The sequence below is a fragment of the Sander lucioperca genome, chromosome 7 (genome assembly GCF_008315115.2).
Source record: "Sander lucioperca isolate FBNREF2018 chromosome 7, SLUC_FBN_1.2, whole genome shotgun sequence".
Classification (NCBI taxonomy): Eukaryota; Metazoa; Chordata; class Actinopteri; order Perciformes; family Percidae; genus Sander; species Sander lucioperca.
This window is the reverse complement of record NC_050179.1, coordinates 4,624,264-4,648,267: the sequence shown is the minus strand read 5'-3', so window position 1 is coordinate 4,648,267 and position 24,004 is coordinate 4,624,264. Positions and strand designations below refer to the sequence as shown.

The 24,004-nt window shown below is 43.7% G+C and overlaps 1 long non-coding RNA gene across 1 annotated transcript; it reads right to left on the bottom strand.

Moving 5' to 3' along the window:
• Positions 1-4,874: 4,874 nt before the first annotated feature.
• Positions 4,875-19,956, bottom strand: LOC118495451. Its single transcript, XR_004897880.1, has 3 exons — positions 19,946-19,956; positions 18,350-18,351; positions 4,875-4,956 (listed from the first exon to the last, which is right to left on the bottom strand). It is a non-coding gene; the product is annotated as an uncharacterized LOC118495451 (long non-coding RNA).
• Positions 19,957-24,004: the final 4,048 nt, after the last annotated feature.

Here is a 24,004-nt window from a genome sequence, read left to right as displayed (position 1 = left end):
TACTTCATGTAATGCTGATGTTGAAGCAGCTACTACAGCCCCAAACATGTCAGACATTTTGGCACATTTTAATGCATCCGCCTGTAGATTCTACAGGCGGACAAGGGATATTTCACAGCTGGAAAGATGAATATATATTAAATTGGGTAATTTATGTAGTAGAAATGTGAAATTTTTTTAGAAGTTGGTGCCTTCTAGACCGAGAAAAGCCAGAAATGTATTTTTGGCTAATGTGGATGAAAGACAACAACTCCCAGAATGCACTTGCTTCGCTTCCCTACGAGTCCACTCCCAAGCCACGCCTACCATTTACAGACATAATAGACAGTGAGACAGTCAAGTCAACTCAAATTTGTTTTCATTTCAACCATATACACGAAACAATGTTCACCGTGGCTCAAGTGGTGTTACACATTTTAAAATATATAAAAACAACATTATATAAAAACAACATACGAAACAGGCTACATTTAGTGCACGCACATTATAGGCTCCGTAAAGTTCAGCTAACGCATTGGTAGCATTAGCACTTGGTTGGATGTAGTATAAACACAGCCGTGAATTCGCGTAGAATGGTCTGCATTTAACAGTCACAAACTCCACCAGAGGTGAGCAGTAGTTGGATACAAGCACCCCATTTCTGCGCCAATCCGTGTTAACACAGTCCAGTACACTGTTGTTCAGCCATATTTCCAAAAAAACACAGCAGTCTCTGAACTCGCGTTGGGAGTTTCGTTGAAGTTGGATGTAGTCCAGTTTGTTGTCTAATGAGCGGACACTTGCAAACAGGATGGAAGGGACAGGTGGCTGGCTAGCGTTAGCTTTCCACCTAGTTCGAACTCCTTCACACCGCTTTCGAGGTCCCCAGCTAACGGCATCGAGCGACACCCCAGGCTGAGGTGCTGGTCTCCGTAGCAGGCGAAGCTTGCGTAGTGTGTCAAGTATTCCGTCTGTAATAACGGTTCATGCATATTCTCCAATCTGTACCAATGTATCCCAGTGGTACACATGTGCGGTAGTTTGAATGCACATAATTGTTGTAAAAGTTTGCTTCTGAAAAGAGAGAGCCTGTTTAGCTTAGCTTAAGATGACGACTGCATCAGGTAAAGACAGTCCAACCCCCTATGGGCGGGTTGAAAACATGCGGAACTAGCTGGCTGTAGTCCATGGCCTCTGGGCAAAAATGCCTCTGATGACGCTAAATGACGATTTTTGCGTCATCAGAGGCTTTTTTCCAGACGTACAATACAGCGATCTCTTGTCTCAGGGGGACATGAGAGAGGGAAGCACGGTCATTCGAAAATACTACCGGGTTTCTACTGATACAAGGCTTAATGCTAATCGGTGAAGTATCCCTTTAAACTTTTTCTCCCGTAATTTCTCTGCACCTCCCTTGGACAATAGACTACTGCGCTTTGGTGGTCTATTGTCCATTTTAACGTGGATGCTAAACTTCCAGCATAAGCATAACTATTACAGCTCGTGTCTCACGGCCGGGAGTGGGGAAGGGGGTTCCTGCTTGGGTCAGGCCAGTGCAAATAAAGAAAATTAACCAATGGGCCGCTGTCAGTTTTTTATGGGCCGGCGCGGCCCAAAAAAGAATAAAAAGAAAAGGCCTATTATTGTTACGGGGAGCAGGAGATAGTGGACCCAAACGCAGGGAGAAGGCAGGCAGGCAGGCAGAAGGTTTGAACTCGAGGATTTATTGAACCAAAAACGGCAGCACAGAGGCTGGAAAAAAACACAGGGAAAAAACTCACAGGGAAAACTTACAGGAACAAAAGAACGCAGGGAAGAATCCAAAACAAAGGCACCAGGCTAAGACACGCTGACAGGGCACAAAACAGACAGGGAGGAAACACAAAATGATCTGACAAGAGACAAGGGGAACAAAGAGGCTAAATACAAGAGGTGATGAGCAAACAATGAACAGGTGGTACAACAGGTGAAACACATTAGGAGAGGGCGAGTAATCAAAAAAAGGCGGGAAAACACAGGAAGTAAAACTAGACAAGACAACAGTCTATCAAAATAAAACAGGAAACAGGAATATACACAAAGCACAGAATACTACACAGTCAAAACAGAATAAACCGAAACATAAACAATCCTCAGAATGATACAAACTCAATATACAAAACAGAAACAGAATTATAATAACGCAGCGCCCCTCTGGAGGCTGAGCAGGCCAGCCAAGGTGGAGCCCCTCTGGGTCAGTAGGACTGGAGTCATGCAGCTGGTCAGCAGGACTGGAGTCAGGCGGCGGGTCAGCAGGACTGGAGTCAGGCGGCGGGTCAGCTGAGCTGGGGTCAGCCAACCAGGCAACGGGAACAGAGGTTGACTGAGGTGCCGACAGGACACGAGGGGCAGGAGTGGGTCTGACCGCCGGCACAACACGAGGGGCAGGAGTGGGTTTGACCACCGGCAGGACACGAGGGGCAGGAGTAGGTCTGACCGACGGCAGGACACGGGAGGCAGGAGTCGATCGGACCGCCGACAACACACAGGGGGCAGGAGTCGGTCTGACCACCGACAAAGACAATGTCTCTGGGGGGCAGGACAAAGGCAAAGTCTCTGGGGGGCAGGACAAGGGCAGAGTCTCTGGGGTGCCGGAGACGGGCATAGTCACTGGGGCAGTCTCAGGGACGCCGGAGACCGGCAAAGTCACAGGGGCGGTCTCAGGGACACTGGAGATCGGCACAGTCACAGGAGCGGTCTCAGGGGCGCCGGAGACTGCTACACAGCTGGAACTCTGGGACACTGGACAGCTCGGGGACACAGGACAGCCTGGGGACACTATAAAGCTTGGGGACACTAGAAGGCTCGGGGACACTAGAAGGCTCAGGGACACTGGACAGCTCGTGGACACTGGGGAGCCTGGGGACACTGGGGACGCTGGGCAGCTCGGGGAGGCAAAGTCACAGGGGCGGTCTCAGGGGCGCCGGAGACCGGCTAAGTCACTGGGAAGGTCTCAGGGGTAGTCTCAGGGGCGCCGGAGACTGGCAAACTCTCAGGGGCGGTCTCAGGGGCGGTCTCAGGGGCAGTCTCAGGGGCGCTGGAGACCGGCACGGGGGTAACGGTCATAGCAGGTTCAGGGAGGCTGGACGCCAGCCGGGGCTAAGGGGGAGCTGCCATAGCCGATTCAGGGCGGCTTGATGCCAGCCGGGGCATCACTGAAGATCCATAAACATGGAGGGATATATCCCTCCTCCCAACCATCTACAAGGTATTCATTAAATGCATACTGGACAGAGTCCTTCCTTGGCTGGTGGAGGCTGACATCCTATCAACCAAGCAAAAGGCATATATCAACAGGCAAGGTATGAATGAACATGTGTTTTGCCTTAAAACAGGGATTAATGACTTTAAGCATGAGTCCTGCAATCGCAGTGACTCTACAACACACTGTCATGATCAGATCACTAGAGGAAATACAACTACCTCAACTGTTCATTGACATAGTGAGAGATGTGTACAGAGGCTCCTTTATCGAAGTAATCTGTGGAAAACAGCTTACTCACCCAACACCACTTCAAATAGGCATTAAGACTGGCTGTCCATGGAGTGCAGTTAATTGTGCCATTAACCAGTGAATGTGTCAGTGTGCCCCCCCTTGTGCCATCTCCCCCAACCCAGTACAGGGCAATGCCGATGATGTCCAGATAGCCTCCAGAGATGAGAGTATAATTACAAACATGCTCACCAGAACAGATTAATTTCTGGAATGATCAGGTCTGGAGATTAAGGAGACAAAATGTGCTGTTCTGTACGAGAGGAGGAGTGGAGGGAATCGATGGTATCGTTCAAAAACTGATACATGTCCTGAGTTCACAATAGCATCAAAATCCATATGTGTATATTACCTTCATGAGACATACAGCTACCTTGGACACAAAATCAACATTGCAGGAGAACGGAAGGAGCAAGTAAACACCATCTTGTCCGAGTTTACATCCAGGTTGGGCCTGATTGACAGCGCCCACTGCCTCTGACTATGAAGTGGGAGGCTATCAGACAGGTAGCACTGTCAAAAGTGCAACATCTGTTCTCCAACACTCACATCCAGCAGAAAGTCCTAAGTGAAATTAATAACAAAACAGTGAGCTTAGTGCAAAAATGGTTTGGACTCAACACACACAGCACCCGTGACATTATCTTTCACCCCCAGTGGGAAGGGGGACTGGGGGTACCAAACATAGAGTGGATCTACACCAGCATGCAGATTTCCCATCTTCTGAACATGCTGAACAGTGACGACAAAGATGTTAGGGAGCTGGCTTGATCCTCCCTGTTCCTGGACCCAAGGTCCCATTGGCCAGGGAGTCGGAGCCCCACTTCCTAGGATTCAAAAGAAAAAACAGCGGAAAACTTCATACCCACTTTACTGGTTTTGGGGTCTGGTCAGACTGACTAGATCTGAATGACCTCTGCATCCGAACAGGAGTGTCACTGGAGTGGGTGCGGTCTGACTCTGGGACTGTGAGCGTCTCAGAAGACATTATAACTGACCCTCTCACTGCCATCAAGGAAATAGCCACATATGGTGGTCACAGCCACCTGCTAACATCTGCAGGTGCCCGGTGAACTCTTATGGACTTACACCAACATCAACATCATGCCTACAAAGGAATGTACATAGCACGTCATGACAGAATAGTAGACCTCATAATGAAAGACATACCAAACCATTTTCCACCCTCAGTAAGAATGTACAAACATTCTCAGGTAAAACCATCCATGTTTCAGCACTCCAATAGTAACCCTAGTACTTTCTTACATCTGGTTGCCAATACACCAGATGTTGTTGTTATCAATGAGGAGTCAAGTGAGGTGTACATTTTGTAGGTAGGCTGCACCTCTCTAGCATGGATTCCAGCATGGAGGAGGTTTTCTACACCAAAGTAGTTAAATACCAACCACTCCTAAACACCATCTCAGAGCTGGGCTATAGGTGCACTACTCGTTTTCATATTTTGTTGGCGTGTGCATGTGTGTGTGTGTGCGTGTGTACAGTATCAGCATGTTAGCATACAAATGCCCATGCTACAGGGAATCTAAAAGTTGTTTTGGGGTATGGCAGCATAAGCTGAAATTTCTGAAATACTCGAAATACTTTATCCAAAGTAGAAAGTGACCATTTCACAGTTGTTTTCTGTTCAACCTGTTGCACTGACAGCATTGGCTTTTTTAACATTGACTGCTCCATCCATGTTTACACCCAAAGAGAACAGTCTATTCATGGCGCAATCCGCTGGATCTCAGGCTGGACTCCCTCGGCCAAGTGGCACGCTCACTGCTTAAAGGGAGTCCAGAACTCTTTTGGAACCACTGTAAGCAAGTACAGAGAACATGGGGTTCCAGGGCAGGAACAGAGGAGGAATAGAAACATAGAGGAGATAAGGTGACTAGCTGCCACTGTTGATTATTACTCTGCCAAATGTCAGGTTGTTGTGCAACACAATCAATGGATATTGCAAAGACGACTAGGATCAAAATCACAAGAAAGATTTGATGGCCAGTAAGGATCAGTTATTGTTTTTTGGTTATTTTAACGTGTACTTGCTTGCTGTCTGAATGAATGAACACTTTGGGGGACAGGCACTACGGCTAACACCTAATTTCCACCAGGCGCATCTGAGCTGCGTTCCGGGCGTGTGGCGTGCCCCGTGAGCAATCACGGCCATTCAAGTCAATGTTTGATAATCCACCAGCTGCGCCACAGAGCGTCCCAGAAGCGTGCATGAAGCGGATAATAACCACAACAGAACTAAATTCCTGCAATTGGATTGCAGTTAAAGTTTCTGGTTTACCTAAATAGGTAACTGGTGTCCAGCAGTCAAAAAGGATCATTAGCATCATTTACAGGCTCATACAACTGTTAATAAGAAATGCGTCAACATCACTGTTGAGAGACTTTTGCACACAGTGAGATCATGACACTGTTGCACACTGCTGTCTTTCTATTGAATTCACTCAGATCCTTTTGATGTTAGTCACTGGACCAGTCAACACACTGGCAACAGAACAGAACATTGTTGACAGCTGCAACTGAGCTGGCAGTAGTTTGTTTTTTTTTGGACCTGACTGAGTGCCAATTTGGAACAGTGTATCTGATATCATACCAGACTAGACAGAGCACTGTACCTGTGTTTGAAACGAGTCCAATTGCCAATGTTTCCATGGACCAGTTATCCTTTGGACATCAACAAATGATAACAGGAAAATGAAAACAGAAAGGGTTGCATGGGATGTTTGTTTTGGTTGTCTCCCCCCAAAATAACCATTGTTTGTTACCACTTCATTCAGAAAATGGCCACTTCCTCTGCAGTGGTATCTTTGGTGAAACTTTGGAAAGTATCCAGTTACTGTATGCTTGTATATTGCTCATACAAACACAAAGCCACTATTGTTTAGCACTTTGCAACTGTTGTTGCTTCCGGTTTGCAGAATATTTTGTTTTAACTAAGTAGCCATGGTAGATGATTTCCATTTTCAAAGAAAAAGTCCTCTTGAATATATTTATTTATCACTACATATTACCATCTATCATTAATCACATCTTAGTTTTATGATAAATACTTAAACTTGGATCATCTAATTCTGTGGAAATAGCTGACCACAGAGCCCATAGTTTATCTGAGTTCCTATTTGCTTATTCAGTGTCTAATTAAAACAGGAAGTACAAACTCCCTTGTGGCCTTTGCAATTGAAAAACAACCCTAGAGAAGCCGGTCGCTCGGAGCCACAATAATGTATCACCAAATGTTTGTAAGCCAATACTTCCATTAATTCTCACAGCAGCATTAACATCTCCCCTGCTGACTTAAGCAGAAATGCATTAGTCCCTGACACGATGAATTCTCAGTGACTCTATGTATCTTTTCCCCCTCGTTCACTGTGATCGGCTATGTGTGCATTTACATAGTAAGCGTTTGTGATTATTTGAGTAATGTGAACTTAAGTATAGGTGCCCCAGAGAAAAACTCCTGACAATAACAGAAAGCAACAGAGAACGAAAAAGGGTAGCTAGAGGTGGAGCTGGCCTTGGTTTACAATAAGTGAAATGACAATACGCCAGTGCTACCTTGGGGCATGGGGTTACAAACATGGAGTGGGTGTTATGCAAAGGCAATAGAGCATAGCCCTGTATTGCAGGTCGGATTAGATAAGTGTGGCGCTTCAGTTGACTGGCAGATTCAATTTTCTCGGCCGTATTGCAGACAAGGCCTGTCTCAAGAATAAGGGCGTGGAGCAGGTGAGAAGTGACTACATTTGCCACAACATCGAGATTATACCTGTTATGCACTACATCTGGTGAAGAAAGGTTGAAGGCCATAAAACCATAAAAAAACACAAGTTCATCTCAGTTGTTTAGAAATAAACATCCAATGCTTATGCAATTTTAGACAATATTAGATCACCTTAGCCTAATGCTTTTAAGGCAGTATGTGTGCTGCTCAGTAGTCACTGGCATGTGGCCTGATTTTATATCCAGTAAACACACTGGCATGTGAAAAACTGTATTAAATCTATTGCTCGGGGAGGGGAATGTTATTTTGGAGTAATAAATATGTGGTCTGCTTCTGGACACTGTCACTGTGTTGTGTGTGCTTGGTGATTCTGCAGTCCTTTAATGAAATGAGTTGTAACAGCTGCGTTGTTTACATACACATGCTTATGCATGCCTACCCTAAAAGATGAAGAGGTAATCAAATTTTTACACAGTCTGTCTCACCCTCCTGGGTGTTATCAAGTAGAGACTTGAGGGTGTCCTTCCAGGATATTGTCGGAGAAGGGGAAACATTTTCTCCCTGGCCAATACCCCTAGTTAATACATGAATATGAAGCAGCACAGCACAACAGCATGTCAAATCTGCAATATTTCATGATTGCTGTGGTGTCCAAAATATTTGAGCACCAAATTAATCAACCAAACAATCCAAACGAGCAATCCACACACATGCTACTTTTGAGTTTCTGAGCTATTAGGAGGGAATAGCATGACAGGGGAGGAGTGTATTTAGCCATGTTGTGGAGAAAGTAAAATTGTTTGTTACATACTGACCTTATGGATCATGAGCTATCTTACTACAAACGGAGCTGTGTGAATCTGGTATATGATGTCAGTGTTTTAAGTTATTTTAATTTGTTGATTTATTGACATAGTATTTAATCACCACAACTCATGCTCAAAAATTTGTGATTGGATCACTCATGTTATAGCTAGATAAATGTTTGGCCACATTAGCAATGTTGCTTTAGGGATGTTGGCCTGCCCACTTTGGTCTAGACTGAAATATCTCAACAACAATTGGATGAATTTGCTACATATGGCATTCTGTATACACACGAATGGTCCCAAGGAGATAAAGCCTTTTTCTCTAGCATCACAATTGTGTTGACAGTTTTGAGTGTTTAGTAAAATGTCTTGACAACTAAATGGTTTGCCATGGAATTAGGAGCAGGCATTTATGTCCTTTTCAGGATGAAGTGTAATAACTTTGTGAGAGCCATTATCAGGTCAAGATTTTTTTTTTGTCCAGTATTTTGGTTTTTGACCAAATACCTGACAAATGTTTGACATTCCTAACAGCCTCAGCTGTGTTTAATGTGAATTAGCAATCATTAGATCTTCCAGTAGCCTACCTAAATATTGTAACGTAGCATGTCAACATGACAACATATTTAGTATATGACATTGTCTATAATTCTTTCAACACTGTCAGACAAGAATGGATCCTTTAAATCTGATGTTCTGTAAAAAATTATCATGGCTCAAACCTTAAATAATCATGACATACTGCACACGCTGTCGACAGTCAACTATTTATTTTTAGAGCTGTGTTAGCTCTAGTAACTGCGGTATCAGCAGCAAGCTCTGGTTACGTTGCAAGTTGGGTTACCACAGATTCTCTATGCAATGTAAGTAATCACCTATTTTAGAGCATTATAGTAGAAATGTAAACACATCCACACACTGCACTGCAACTAATTTCTTCAGGCATAGCCCCAGGTGGTGTCCAGTCATTTGAAAGATTTCAGAAAAAAATAAATACTGGTAACTAAACAGATCATTTAGATAGATACAGGGTAAAAGGTCTGTTGGTGCTCAGGGCATGCCCTGTGGCAAAGACTGGATATAATTGTTTCACCCTGAATTGAGATGTCTGAACTTTGAAAGCCCAGGACAGTGGGGTGAAAGAAAACGGCAGGAGAGAGGAGAAGGGACAAGTCATGGTCTCACGAAACACTGTTTAGTACATTGAACTCCAAAAAGGCAACTAATGGCCCAAGATGACATGTAAAACTGGACATAATTTATTAAATACAGTCTGTAAAGAAGACATTAAAAATAATGTAGGCATCAAGCAACACCTCATGACAGGAATGAAGCGATACACATGTTAAATGTATTGTTGAAAGTCATTCCTAATCGCATTTTAATCACTCAATTATACAGCGACGTTTGAGATTCGGAGTGACACGGCTAAGGCTAATCATTAGCCGAGTTAAATCTGGGCCAGAGGATAACAAAAGTCAAGACATAAGCATGCAGAATCCCCATAGGCATGTATTATACAGCCATCTGTATCTGTACATCAATCTCATGGAATGACATACAGGACGTCTGCGAAGGAGACATTTAATGCCTTGTCAAAACATTACCCCTGTGACTGTTCTCCCTAACTTTGACAGACTACCTTGTCAAGGCATAGAGCGTTTTATGTCTCCCATCTGCCTCGTCCTGCTGACAGGCGGCTGAGTCAGACAGTCTGGCCTGAGAATGGATGCATAGCGCCACACTCAAACACACACACTCACTGACCCATTTACCTTTTTATTTGTTCACTTACACAATGCACAGCTCATGTGATGTATTACTCTTGTGCATTATCAATCTCTTTACTTCCAAATTCTGTCATGAAACTATGATTCTAGGGCTACGGTCACAGTCCTAATCAATTCAAAGCTTCACGAGGCATGACAAATTAGTCTGACTTCAAATAGAATGAAAACTATGAGACAACTGGTTTTCTATTGCTGTTGAGCTATAAACACTGGTGACACATTCTGTGCTTAAAAGATAGGTTTGGATTGGCCTTTGCCTTAATATAACACTCATATGCCATATGTGCGTTGAGAGAGTTATCGGTTGCTGTAATCAGTCTTCCTGTCCACACTGGCTGTGAAGCGATACTTTCCTCACAACTGTAGTTTAAACCTGCAATAACTGTGAACAAGCTGTGAACACACTATCACTACGTATATCACTAAATATCATCACCTTTCATGTTGATATGGCAAACATTTTAGCAAACAAATGCTTATTTACACATCCAGCAGTTACGGAGCAACAATTTTGAGTCATGTTTCTGTCCACCTAATGAATTTAGGTACAATATTCAATTATTTTAGCTCTGGTTTTGGTCTATACCAACTCCTGAAGGAAATATCTGGCTCTAGCAACTAAATGCTCCACTGTGTTCACCAGATAGTCTCTACCTGTGTCTGTCTGCCATTTGGTGCTTAGCATGTAGCGTACAGTTGGTTTTTATGTTGAAACATTTTCAATTAGCCTCAGTTTGTCCCATCTGGGCGTATTTGTTTCCATTCACATCCACTTTTTTCCATTGACTTTATATGCAGTTGAACCATGTCTAAAATTCCCTCCGGTTCTGTATGAACACACCTTAAAGCCGCCTACACATCATACGCGGTAAAAGTTTGCTGCGCTGGCTGTTCCATTGTTTTCCTATGGGGAGAGCGCTGCCGCCCAACTAGGCGGAATGCTACCCATGGCGTGGCACACCGCTCCGAATTGCCGCTGTGCACTGCACTCAAAATTCAAATTGTCAACTTTGACCTAGTTGCCACTGACCTTTCAAGGCACAACCAATGCCAGAACGTTCCTGCGCTGTGCTTTGCCTCTCTGCTCTGTGCCCTACCTCACGGTTTTGCTGCGGATCATGTGTAGGCGGCTTAAGAAACAAGGGGCAAAATGTACAATCCTTGTCCTGTGCAAAAATGCATTCTGAAGTTCAGCCAACACTAAATATGAATCTTCGGCACAATCTGTCCGTGCAATCTCACTTCCTATACAGTTTATAAAGTGAAGGCAGGGTATTCCCTTTTCATAGTGGACATTCATCTCAGATCATGTAAGGTAGCAGGAAGCAGGAGGTGGCACAGTCCCCTGGGAAATCTGCCTCCCTTCCCTTATTCGTGTGGCTGCACTGACAGACTGAACTATTGTCAGTAGACAGGAGTCAGGAATGTTATGTGGGGTTAGGAAATGTGCATGAAGCCGACATCTATCTTAATTAATCCATAGTAATTACACCACCGTCACACAACTACACTCCATATTCATAGCATCATGTATAGTCTCTCATTTGAGTTACCACACATTTTCCTATTTTTAGCACTGCCTGTCAATTCTGTGTAAGCGTAGGCCTCTGACTCCATTCTCCAAGTAAACAAACAACCACAGTTCAAGCAATTAACCCTCTTCTGTTTTGATTTGGTTCCAGGGTAAGTTTTCCCCCCAAAATTTTGTTGACATGTGTAAATTTCACCTTCTGGATTAAATAATGAAACATGACAGGTCCCACCTGTGGGGTGACAATATCAAACAAACGCCCTGAGGGCAAAAAGAAAAATACATACAAATAAACACAAGTGACAGAAACATACACATTTTGATTGATCATCTGAATAGTTTGTCTTTTTCATTGAGGGTGTACATATCCCCGACCCTAATATTAATGAGTTGAAATCACATTGTTCATGTAAACAACCACACAATTATCGACTAGCACTGGAGTAGGCAGAAATTAGCAGTCCAACCTGCAACTGCCACCTCTTATAAAACCTTTTTCCCTCTGTGTTTGCTGGTAATTTTAAATTTGATGAAAACCTTTATGTTTGCCATTCTTCATGTTGCATGGCGAGTGGAAAAACAATCAGTTGTGTCTTTGAATGAATGAGGACTGAAGTTAATTATTTTTTATGGAAAGCAAATATGTTGAGGTAAAAAAGGTGGCGGTCACCGATCACACTTTTAATTTATCATCATACAAATAATGGAGGTGTATTGAAATCAGGTTTGAATTAGTCTTGCTTTGCCAGACCATCCACAAGCTGTGAAGCGGAGGAGGCTCTGGCTACTCCATGTGGAATTCCGGGATGGGAGAAAAACCTGATCTGTTTTTTTGGCATTTCTTTAAACCAATCACAATCGTCATTGGCGGCGCTACAGAGCTGCTGCAAAATAGTCGTGCGAGAGAGAACTCAGATTGGACAGAAAGTCTAGCTAGCTGTCTCAATTTACCATGCAGAGATCTGAGGAGCAGTTAACCATAGTCCTCATAAATCCACTGAATTTAAAATTCCAACACAAAGAAAGCAGAAAGAAACAGACATATTACTATCATTGTGCGACGCCAAGAATTCATTCACGGTATGATCAGAGCCACCGCTTGTCAACAGGCAAACCAGGCGACAGCTTGGGGCCCCCAGCCGTGAGGGGGCCCCGAGGGCTAACAAACTTTACTCCACAGCAATGGCTAAAAATGTGACAACCACAGTGACCGCAACCCCCCTCCCCCTTAAACAAACAAATTACTTTTTGCAAAGACATCTCAGTTGGGACCCCAGGGGACTGCAGCTGCAGCCTCGAGTGCGTGAAAAAAAAAAAAAATTAAAAAAAAGTTGCGCTTATTGCTTTAATGAACTTGTCTGCTCCAAGGAGCTGTCCACTTAAAACAGCTCAGGCCTGGCTTTCCACTGACCTGTCAGTTTGTTCAGACAACATGCCCAGAGGTTACAGTTTCTTTAACCAGACTACAGGCCTATATTAGAGGGGGGCTGATGACGACTCTAGGTGTGAGACGGAGAGTTACGGATCCTGCAATGTGGTGAAATATATCCAAAGTAAAAAACGATTCTCATTGAAAGAGGGGCCTCTTGGTTTCACAACAATACCCCGCATCAGCAAGAGACTGTGGAATAGGTGTTTGAGTTTGCTCGTTTAATAATGACATGTTGGGCAGCCGATTGCCTAATGGACAAGTGGCACCACGAGAATGGCTGTTACATTCATTATCAACCTTGATATATTGTAGGTAGGATATATGTTTTCACACTTTTTCAAAATGGTAATCCACCACGTTTAATGTATTGGTTTGTATACATATCTGTACCCTATTAGACTGTGTGTTTCCCTGTGATGCGCTGTAAAGCACTGTGCGCTCTTTGCGATAGTGGATGTGTAGGCTATTACTTGTGTGTGTGTGTGTGTGTGGGTAGGGGATGAAGGGGGGCCCATTCCGATTTTGTGTCCAGGGCCCGTGGTCATGATAATCCGTCCCTGGCTGCAACTATTTTTCATGGGCTAAATACAACTTGGAGGGAAACCTAGGTTTTCCTCAACATATCAAATATAACTGTAATATACAGTAGTAGGTATGTACTGTATATCCAGTAAAAAAAGAGCTACTTTAAGGTGTGATCATGTAAAATCTGCCTTTACTGCCTCAGACGGTGTAACTGGAAAGGCAACTATTTGTTTAATGTTTTATTGTGGTGAGGAAATTAGAAGAAAGCAGAAACCTTGATGTAATGTTTGAGGTGGTTTCTTTAAAACACATTTGCATTAGATGAAGTGGGATCTGTTGGAAAGGTAGGAGCAGAGCCAGCTGAGTGCAGTACCTTCGATACCGAGGTCTTTGAGTCTGGTGAGCAGGATGTTATGGCTTACGGTATCGAAGGCTGCACTCAGGTCGAGGAGGATAAGGATGTTGAGGGAGCCGGTGTCAGCAGAGGTGAGGAGGTTGTTGAGAACTTTGAGGAGAGCGGTTTCTGTGCTGTGGAGGGGAGCGAAAACCAGATTGGAGAGGTTCAAATTGGTTATTGGCATCAGAATCAGAATCAGAATCAGAAAGGGCTTTATTGCCAAGTACGTTGCACATACGAGGAATTTGTCATGGTGTTGTTGGAGCATGTCACACATACAAATATAAGAAGGATAAAAAGAATATAAACAATATAAGTATAAACATATACACACAGTATGTATTAATAACGATAAAATAAAATTAAATAAATAGTAAAATAAGTTAAACAGTAGTAAAAAGGAACGCTACAGCAGAGTAGGTACAGAGTAGGTACAGAGTAGGTACAGTAGGTACAGAGTATTTACAGTGGGGTGTGGAGAGAGTCAGGATGGATTCGGGGCCTTGTTAATAAGGCTAGTGGCGGAGGAAAACTGTTTATGTGGCGTGAGGTTTTGGTCCTGATGGACCTCATCCTCCTGCCAGAGGGGAGTGTCTCAAAGAGCTTGTGTCCGGGGTGGGAGGGGTCAGCCACAATCTTTCCAGCACGCTTCAGAGTCCTGGTGGCGTATAGGTCCTGGAGCGGTGGCAGATTGCAGCCAATCACCTTCTCAGCTGACCGAATGACACGCTGCAGCCTGCCCTTGTCCTTGGCAGTGGCAGCAGCGTACCAGATGGTGATGGAGGATGTGAGGATGGACTCAATGATGGCTGTGTAGAAGTGCACCATCATTGTCTTTGGCAGGTTGAATTTCTTCAGCTGCCGCACTTGAGGTCTTGGGAGATGGTAGTTCCCAGGAAGCGGAAAGACTCCACAGTGTCAATTGTGGAGCCACAGAGGGTGATGGGGGCAGGTGAGGCTGGGTTCTTTCTGAAGTCCACAACCATCTCCACTGTCTTTAGAGCGTTGAGCTCTAGGTTGTTTTGCTTGCACCAGGTCACCAGGTGGTCAGCCTCCCACCTGTAGGCGGACTCGTCTCCATCAGAGATGAGTCCGATGAGGGAGGTGTCGTCCGCAAACTTCAGAAGCTTGACGGACTGGTGACTGGAGGTGCAGCTGTTGGTGTACAGGGAGAAGAGCAGAGGAGAAAGAACACAGCCCTGGGGGGATCCGGTGCTGATGGTCTGTGAGTCGGAGACGAGTCAGTGATCCACCTGCAGGTGGAGTCAGGCACACCAAGCTGGGAGAGTTTCTCCTGAAGTAGAGCCGGGATGATGGTATTGAAGGCAGAGCTGAAGTCCACAAACAGGATCCTGGCGTAGGTTCCTGCGGAGTCCAGGTGCCGGAGGATGTAGTGGAGGGCCAAATTGACTGCATCGTCTACAGACCTATTGGCTCTGTAGGCAAACTGCAGGGGGTCCAGGAGGGGGTCGGTGATGGCTTTGAGGTGTGAAAGCACAAGGCGCTCAAAGGACTTCATAACCACAGAGGTCAGGGCGACGGGTCTGAAGTCATTAAGTCCTGTGGCCCTTGGCCACAAAAAAAAGTTGAGGTCTTGAAGCAGGCTGGCACGTGACATGTCTCCAGTGAGGTGTTAAAAATGTCTGTGAACACTGGAGACAGCTGGTCAGCGCAGTGCTTCAAGCTGGATGGGGAGACAGCATCCGGTCCAGCAGCTTTCCTGGGATTCTGTCTCCTAAAGAGTCTGTTGACGTCCCCCTCGTGAATGGAGAGAGTCGTCACTGAGGTGGGAGGGGGGGTGGAGGTGGAGGGGACCTTTAAAGAGGGCATTGGTGGGGGGGCCCAGGACCCTGCTGAGGTGGGCGAGGTGGAGGTGATGCACAGTGGCTGTAGCTGTAGGGAGGTGTCGTGGGGGATGGTGTCAGGACTGTCCTTTTGTCTTTCAAATCGACAGTAGTACTCGTTCAGGTCGTTGGCTAGGTGTCGGTCATTGAAGGAGTGGGGGGTTTTAGATGAAGATGGGTTTGTAGTTGTGAGGCGACTATACATTCCAGGGTTTTAGACAGAAAGGGGAGGTTGGATATTGGGCGGTAGTTGTTGAGGGAGGAGGGATCCAGACCAGGTTTTTTAAGGATTGGGGTGACAGCAGCAGTTTTGAAGGCAGAGGGGACATTTCCAAGGGACAGTGAGGAGTTGAAGAGGTTAGTGAGGTAGGGGCATAGGACGGGGAGGCAGGACTTCAGGAGTGGAGTAGGGAGTGAGTCAAGGGAGCAGGTAGTGGGTTTGGAAGAGCTGATGAGTTTAGAGATTTCAGGAGGGGTGACCGAGTCAAACTGGGAGAGGAGGCAGTGTGGAGGGGGTTGGCAGGTCAGGAGGTATGGGGAGAAGAGGGGCCGTGGTAGATGCTGGAATAGATACTGGGAGGTCAGACACTGGGAGAGGATAGAGATTGGTAAATGATGTTGATTTTGTCAGCAAAAAAGTGGAGGAATGAGTTGCAGAGATCCGGAGTAAAGGTAGGGAGGGTGTTGGTCCGAGGCTTGATGAGGTTGTTTATTGTGGAGAAGAGGGTTCTGGGGTTTTGACAGGGGTTGGTGAGGATGGTGGAGAGGTAGGCAGATTTGGCAGCAATGAGGACGTCTTTGTAGGCACTGGGGTGGAGTTTATAGGCTTCATGGTGGACTGTGAGAGATGTTTTTTTTGTCAGATGTTCAAGTTGGCAGCCAGTTTGTTTCATTTTCCGGAGTGCAGGTGTGTACCAGGGTGAAGAGGTGTTAAAAGTGACAGTTTTTGTTTTGAGGGGGGCCAGAGTGTTGAGGGAGGTAGACAAGGTGGAGTTGAAGTGGTTTGTGAGATCAGGTGAGGTGAGGGTTGAGTTCAGGTGGAGAGTGGTGGAGAGCAGGTCAGAGAGATGGTGGGGATCGATAGATTTAAGGTTGCGGAAGGTGATTTCTCTGAGGAGGTGGGGGCGTGGGGTTGGAGAAGGGATGGTGAACCGTATCAGTTTGTGATCAGATTCAGTGACTCTCCAATAAAAGGTTTCTGCTATATAAATAGGGAAGAGCCTTCACAGCTGTTTATGGTTCTTCTCATAAGTACTATCAGGATATTTAGCCACGGTAAGGGTATGGCTCTTGGGAATGCATTGGTATTTGCTGTAAAAAGAAAAAAAAAAGTAAAATATGATAGTGATCAAAATGATTATTATGTTCAGGAGCACCAGGTTTCCAATGAACATGGACACTAGAAATAAAAGCATATCTTCGTATCAGTATTGCTGCTGAGCCACTTCAGCAGAAAGGTAGATGTGAATTTCATGGCAGGCATTATTATTTCTAAAGTAATTTTTAAAAAAGAATGTGATTTGTAGTGTTGAATGCCTGGCCCTCTATGGTAAGTAGGAAATAATGCCACAGGCACATGGGAAGGCTGAAGGACAGAAGCTCTCAGTACTGTCAACCTCGGAGCACAGGCAGGTCCACTGGGATGATGAGCGAATGCAATCTCTCTCCTCACTGTCCTCTACCTCTGATCCTCTCCTCATCCTACCCCACACTTTACTCGCCTTACTTATTTCCTTCCCCCCGTGTCTTATCCTCCTCACTCACTCCTATCTCTTTCTCCTACCTTTAGTTTTTTTTATTTTCCATAAGCTTTTTTCTTTCACCCTCTTATCTTCCTCCTTCTGTATCTCTTGTGTCTCCCCACCATGAGCTTTGTATTGTAGCTGTCAGGAAATGAGAAAGGCACTCAATTACTGTGCTCATTAAAGCATTAATGTCAAGGTTGTGGTGTTTTCTGATGGCCAACAGGCAACAGCTAACAGACAGTGTGCTTAGTAGCAAATCTTCTGCTACATGTCCCAACAAGACAGACACAGTTTGATATGGGTTCACTGATAACAAAACCTTGGATGGAAATCATGGCGGACAGAATGATGAGAGCACTATTAATGATGGACCTGGCTGGCCCTGTATACACAATGATAGCGTGATTTGGGCTTCTAACAGCAGCAACAGGAACATATCAGATGAGAGAATGGCCTGGCATATAGACATTACAATGTAACCTTGTAAACCTGCCCCTTCTGTGAACATGGCAGAGCTTTTATACTTCTTAAACACACATGAAGAATTATCTGCTGATCACATGAGATGGTGTGTGTACAAAGAGCTGATGCTTTGACAACATACTGTATATTGCCGTTATCAAGGTAAACATGTAACTTTCAATATAAGTGTAATGGTTTATAAATTTAAAGCCACCCCATTGTTTTTTAATCTGTTACAGTCAATATTTTTATATTAACAATAGATCAAATGACTGCATGTAGCCTATGTAAAAGGCGTCGCTCATAGTGACGACCTCACAGACACTTGTGCTGCGTTCCATTTACCTCAGAAAGTCGGAGGTCGGAATTGGGAATTACGTCACATGCGAGATGAACATGCTCCGATAACAAGTCAGAAAACCATTATATTTAATGGGGTAGGGGAACTCTAGCCAGGTTAGCAACTGTTAGTAAACCATTTGATAACAACTTATGTGGTATTTTGCACGTACAAACACCATAGCAACATATCCACAGGTAGAGGATGGACAGTACTATGAGTACAACTGATTTACTGACACACAAATAAGACAGAAGTGCTAAGAAAAAGTATATTCATACAGCCTTCACTACTGTTGATGCTCGGTTCTCCTGACTTTTTAAGTGGGAAATCCGACTTCAGGGGTCGTTCCAGTTGACATTTCCGACTGGGAACTTGGAAATTCCAACTTCCCAGTTTAACTGGAACGCACCATTATTAGCTGACTGCAGTTCCCCTCAGATCAACAGAGAGTTTCAGCATCTTTTGACTCACTGTTTTGGTTTTCATCAACAGAAGGCAGCTTTAACTCCAACATCTTTGCCATATTAGCTGGAAAGGTAATATGGTCATGATGAAGGAGTTTACAGCTTTTTGATCTCCCCACGTAGCCAATAAATCTGTTAATTACAAATTAAAGTTTAATTTCATACTACTTTGCACATATACTCTAACACCATTGAGAGGGAAATACATTACCTTGTACTAAACTACATTTATATGACAGTTATGGTTATTATAGTTCCGAGTCAGATTTTACATAGGAAACATGGTTATCCTATAACAAATATTGTCCACTATTATACACAGTTGTCAGTTTATCAGGTACACTTTGCTAACATGAATGTAGTCTAAAACTTCAGCCCTAATAGAAAGGTGTTAATTGTTGATTGTAATGCTCCCATAAATGCAGTGTATTTCCTTTTTTTCTGTTACAGTACATTTCCTACTTTCTGCTATTTACTCCTTTGAGGATGTGATTCTCTTTCTGTCAGTTGTATTTGGCACATCCTCACCAAAATATAGTGCATTGTGTGCTTAATGATATTATGTACCACCTACGCTAACACAGATAATTTCTATTTCAGGAATAAAGTGATCAGTCTTCATAGATAGATGGCTTCCAGGTAACACTCTTGCTCACCACCATAGTAACGTAGGCACACTGTCAATTCTTTGGCTAATATTCAAGCTTCTAGTCCCTCCCAGCTGGCCAACTACAGATATAAGGAGAGGGTAACTGGACACAGGTCTGCCCCACTGTCCTCATTGAGCCTCCCCTGGCTCTCTTTGCCTCTCGACCTGCTGTCAACTCTAAGCCTGCTTTTGCTACTCAGTTGCCTCTCAGGAAGCTGGATGAATACCATATATGCATCCTGGTTGTCCTGATCTGTTTATCACATTGTTTTTCCTTTTCGGAAAAGTTTTAGTGGCTTTCTATGTTCTTATGATGGTGTTGCTTCCTTCTCTGTGTTGTTTTCTGTGTCTTTGTAACTCAGTGTCATTGTGAATGAGGGCTGCCTCTCAGTGATCTCTCTCAAATGAATGTAGTAATACCCTAAATCAGCCCAGTAAATGGCTATTCAAGTAACAAAGTTAAACTCAATTTGGTGTCTGAGAATATCATGTTTCTTCCATACACGCAACCCCCTAACCTGCGACTTCTGTTAATATTTAAATAATTTGCAATAGTGATGTATATTTACTGGCTACATTTTCTGCAAATGCAGGAGGAAGTGTAATTTTAGCGCATGTAAAATTTAATTTATTTTAATTTAAATTTTATACTTTTTATTGATCCCCAGTGGGGAAATTGCACTCAACACTCTGTTAAAATTCACCACACACAGGCCTGAAATACACACACTCATGCTCAGGATGTGGAGGAGGGGGTCATAATGGCTGGGCATACAAAGTGATTGACTTCTAAATTACTTTAAAATGGGAACTGGAGGGGACATCTTGACATATTAGTATTATTATATTATATCATTGGGGTGTGGCAGCTTGTTGCCAAGGTCTCAACAATGGTTAGAAATTGTTGGTGAAAGAGACTGCTCTAAAATTCAGAGCAAACTCCCCCAGCTGTCATATAATTCAAATATCTTTACACAGGTGAAACCTTTGAATCATTGGTTGTACGTTCACTGATGTAGTTCTGTTGTCCAACAATAATAATAGGCTTCATTCCTCAAAAATGGAGCAACTTTTAAATGCCCATGATGTTTGCCTGAAATAACAAGAGCATGAACCAACTGAACTCATGTTCTTCCCCACACTATGACTTCTGAAGTAATGATTACATGATGGTGACAAATTGAATAACAATTTTGTCGCAAACAGAAGACACTACTGCTACTGTTTTGTTTGGGTGCACCATGACCACCCTTAATATTACACTGATAACTCATCCAGAACTGCTGCCAAAACCCTGCTTGGAACCAGGGCAAAACACATCATTACACACTTGTTCCCTCATATAATGAATCACTTCATACTTGCGCTGACTGTCTGGGCCCTTTGCTCCAGCTGAGCTTGCAGATAGGTAGGTCTTTCTCCTTAACTTCCCTCCTCTCACAGAGTGGTCTGTGGTCTGTCTACCTATCTTAAGGAATCACCCACAGTTTCTATTTTTAAAGTCAGGCTCAAAGCATTGCTTACATAATTGTGACTATCATAATTCCTCTATTCAACGCTACATGACCTTGCTTTCCTCACCTCAACCACCCAAGGCCATGCCATCAGAGGCACGGGAACTAGGGGTGCTGCAGGTGCTGCAGCAACCCCTGTTGGTGCTGCAGCACCCCCTGTTGATAAACTGCGATGACAATAAAACGATAGCTTATAAATATCTCTGGTTGTTGTTTCTGTTCCACAACATTTTGTATGTCATGTTTGGGGTGTGGGATGAAGAGAGGGTTAATTTTAGTAATTATTGTATCAGCTCTACATCCACAAACAAGAGGGCTTTTCACCGAGGTGGAACAGCTGATCCACTTGTGCCTCTGTTTACCAGTGTCTACGGCTGGCTCCGAAGGGTCTTTCTCAGCTCTTCGCCGCCTGAAAACCTGGCTCCGTAGCACTATCACTCAGAGTAGACTTTCACACATGGCACTGCTTCACATCCACAAAGACATTTTGGATGATCTGGATATTCAGGGTCTCATGGCAGAGTTTATCAGCCGAACTCCAGAGCGCAAATCTACGTTTGGTGTACCGAAATCATTGTAAGGTAGAGACAGTGTCTTACATCTCTGCGTCTTTTTCCTGCCACCGTGCAGGCCCAGATGGTAGCCTATATTTAGCCTAGCCTATTATAAAGAAACAAATAGTCTGTAACTTTTTAGAATTTGTCACATACTGTCGGAAAAGAAAGATTTTGGATAGTATGTTACTTTGTGGCACTTAGGCCTTTTTTTTTGGCTGTTATGCGGTTTATGAACACTTAATCTACTTGTGGTTGTTTTAAACACAACACAACACCCCTCACCCCACCACCCAAATGAAATGAAACATTTAGACTGAAATGAAACTGATGGCTTACAGTGACTCACTCTTGGCTAGAGTTTTTATGCATGTTCCCTCTCCACCTCTCTTTGCCCTGTGCAACTCATAACCTTGTCTGCAGCCTTCCCAAATTGATGCATTTCACATTCTTCCTGATTTCCCTCCTGCCTCTTGGGAACAACACACCCTCAGCTCTGTGCTGCCTTCAGCCCTACTCAAGGCTGCACTACACATCTTTTGGGTGTGTTGCTCCTCTATCCTTGTACTAACCTTTGACCACCTGGCTGCAATTCCTCCATGTCCGAGCTCTCTAATGACATCTTATCCCCACAGCAAGGGCTGCAGAGTCACTACTGACGTGCCATCATAGCATGAAAACCCATCTTTTCAGACAGCACCCATTCCTAGCCAAACATAATTTACTAACTGTATAAAAATGTGGATTCTGGATTTCCTTACAAAATATCATTCCTTCATACACTTCCCGACTTCCTTGCACAGTACAGTGCTTTTTCATCTCTGACCATACTTCAATCCATTATACAGTATATAGGCTTCAGTACATGCAAACATTTTCCTGTTGCAAGCTGTTCTGGATAAGAGTATCCATTTATTGCTGTTGTATTGTATTTTTTATTGATTAGCTAACACCAAGGAAACAAATTGGCTTAATCACCTTCTGACTGAAAACCAGCACTATAAACATAATTCAAAAAACATTCTTCCTTTGGTTAATGTGAAATATTATAGTTATCACCCTCAAATATTAAATATATATTCAAATGTTGAGAGAAATTGTTGTTGGAGCAGTGATCTTTTCTCAGATTTTAGTTATATATGTTTTTCAAGATACATACAGAGAACTAACCTCATGCACAATTCTCCTCCAATGCCAGTCTTCAATGTCCTCTATTTCATTTGCAAAAATGGAACTAAATAAACAGCAATTAATGGGGCCTGAATGGAAACATGCATGAGAGATGTGAGGCAATGATTCCTGCTTTGAAGACAGGCTTCTAACAACCCTCAGCTCCTTAGATGTATAATAGAGTAATAAAACAGGCACTCTCTCAAGCAGGTATACTGTATTTCATTACCATTCCCCCTGGGCTAATCAGTACGCCCTCAGGAATGATTTCCCCATGTTTACCCAAAGTGTGCAAAATAATACTGACAGATACTGTGATAAAGAGGGTTAAAAATTGAGATTATCGGGGGTATTTGATTGTCATGGCTTTCTTTTACTGTGTGAATTCTTCAATCATTCGTTTTAATGTAATTTTAAAGGCAATGTTTCATCCCTCTTGGTACTTCAATATTGTGGCTGTATTCTCATTTTAAGCAATTTCTTAGTCTGTGTGTTTTCTCTAGTATTGAGAGAAATACTGAGAGATTTTTGCTAGGCCAAAATCAATAAGACAATTCAAGTACAAAGTGTACATTCCTATTGTGCTAAACAATTTGATTAAAAGTATGCCAGTTGATGTTGGTGCCACCTCCCAGGGGATGTTGTAGACCTTCAAACTTGTCGTGATTGGCCTAAAGGGTGCTGTTTCATTGATTCAACCATGTGACTTGTGGGAATGATTCATCTCACAACTGCAATCTGGCCCAGGTCTTAAATTACCACCTGTCAATGCCAGTAAAATCTTGTCTTTACCTCCCCTGTGTTATCATCAGAAGAAATACTGTTGCATGGTACAAACAACATTTATCTGTACCAGAGATGGGGACTCGAGTTTGAGACTCGGACTCGAGTCACACTTAAGTCGCACAAACAGCTGACTTCAGACTTGACTTGCGACTCGACCCAAAAGACTTCAGACTTGACTCGAGCTTTGAGACTCGTCAACAACCTGTTTTCATACAATTATTGCTTTTTAAATCTAAATTTATTCATGTATTTCTATTTTTTATGGGCGCATATACGTTGGGGAAACGTATGACGAGCTGCATGTCCCCTGCCCTTTGCCATAATGTGCAACGTAACATGTGTGCTATGCCTTATGTGCGCACACTCACATATAAAAAAATGCATTGACAATGACGACACCGAGTCCTCCCGGAGTTGTGCCTTTTGTCATTAGTTTTGCTTTCAATAACTTTGTAAACAGTGGCAGTAAGCGAACAGTTACATGCAAGGTGTGTTGCACCAAGATAAATGATGCCAGATCAACAACGTCGAACTTCATCAGGCATCTCAAAACGCACCCAGATAGGTCATTCACTTGCTAATGTGAAAGAGACGTTAAATTTAGCATATATCGTCACAGGTAACAAGCTAACCGTCGCAAAGTGTTGTGCTAATGTTGGGAACAGGCAAATTGTATCTTTATAGTTAGTATTTGCTGAGGCTCAGACATCCATGACGCACAGGAGGTGGGACGCCTGGA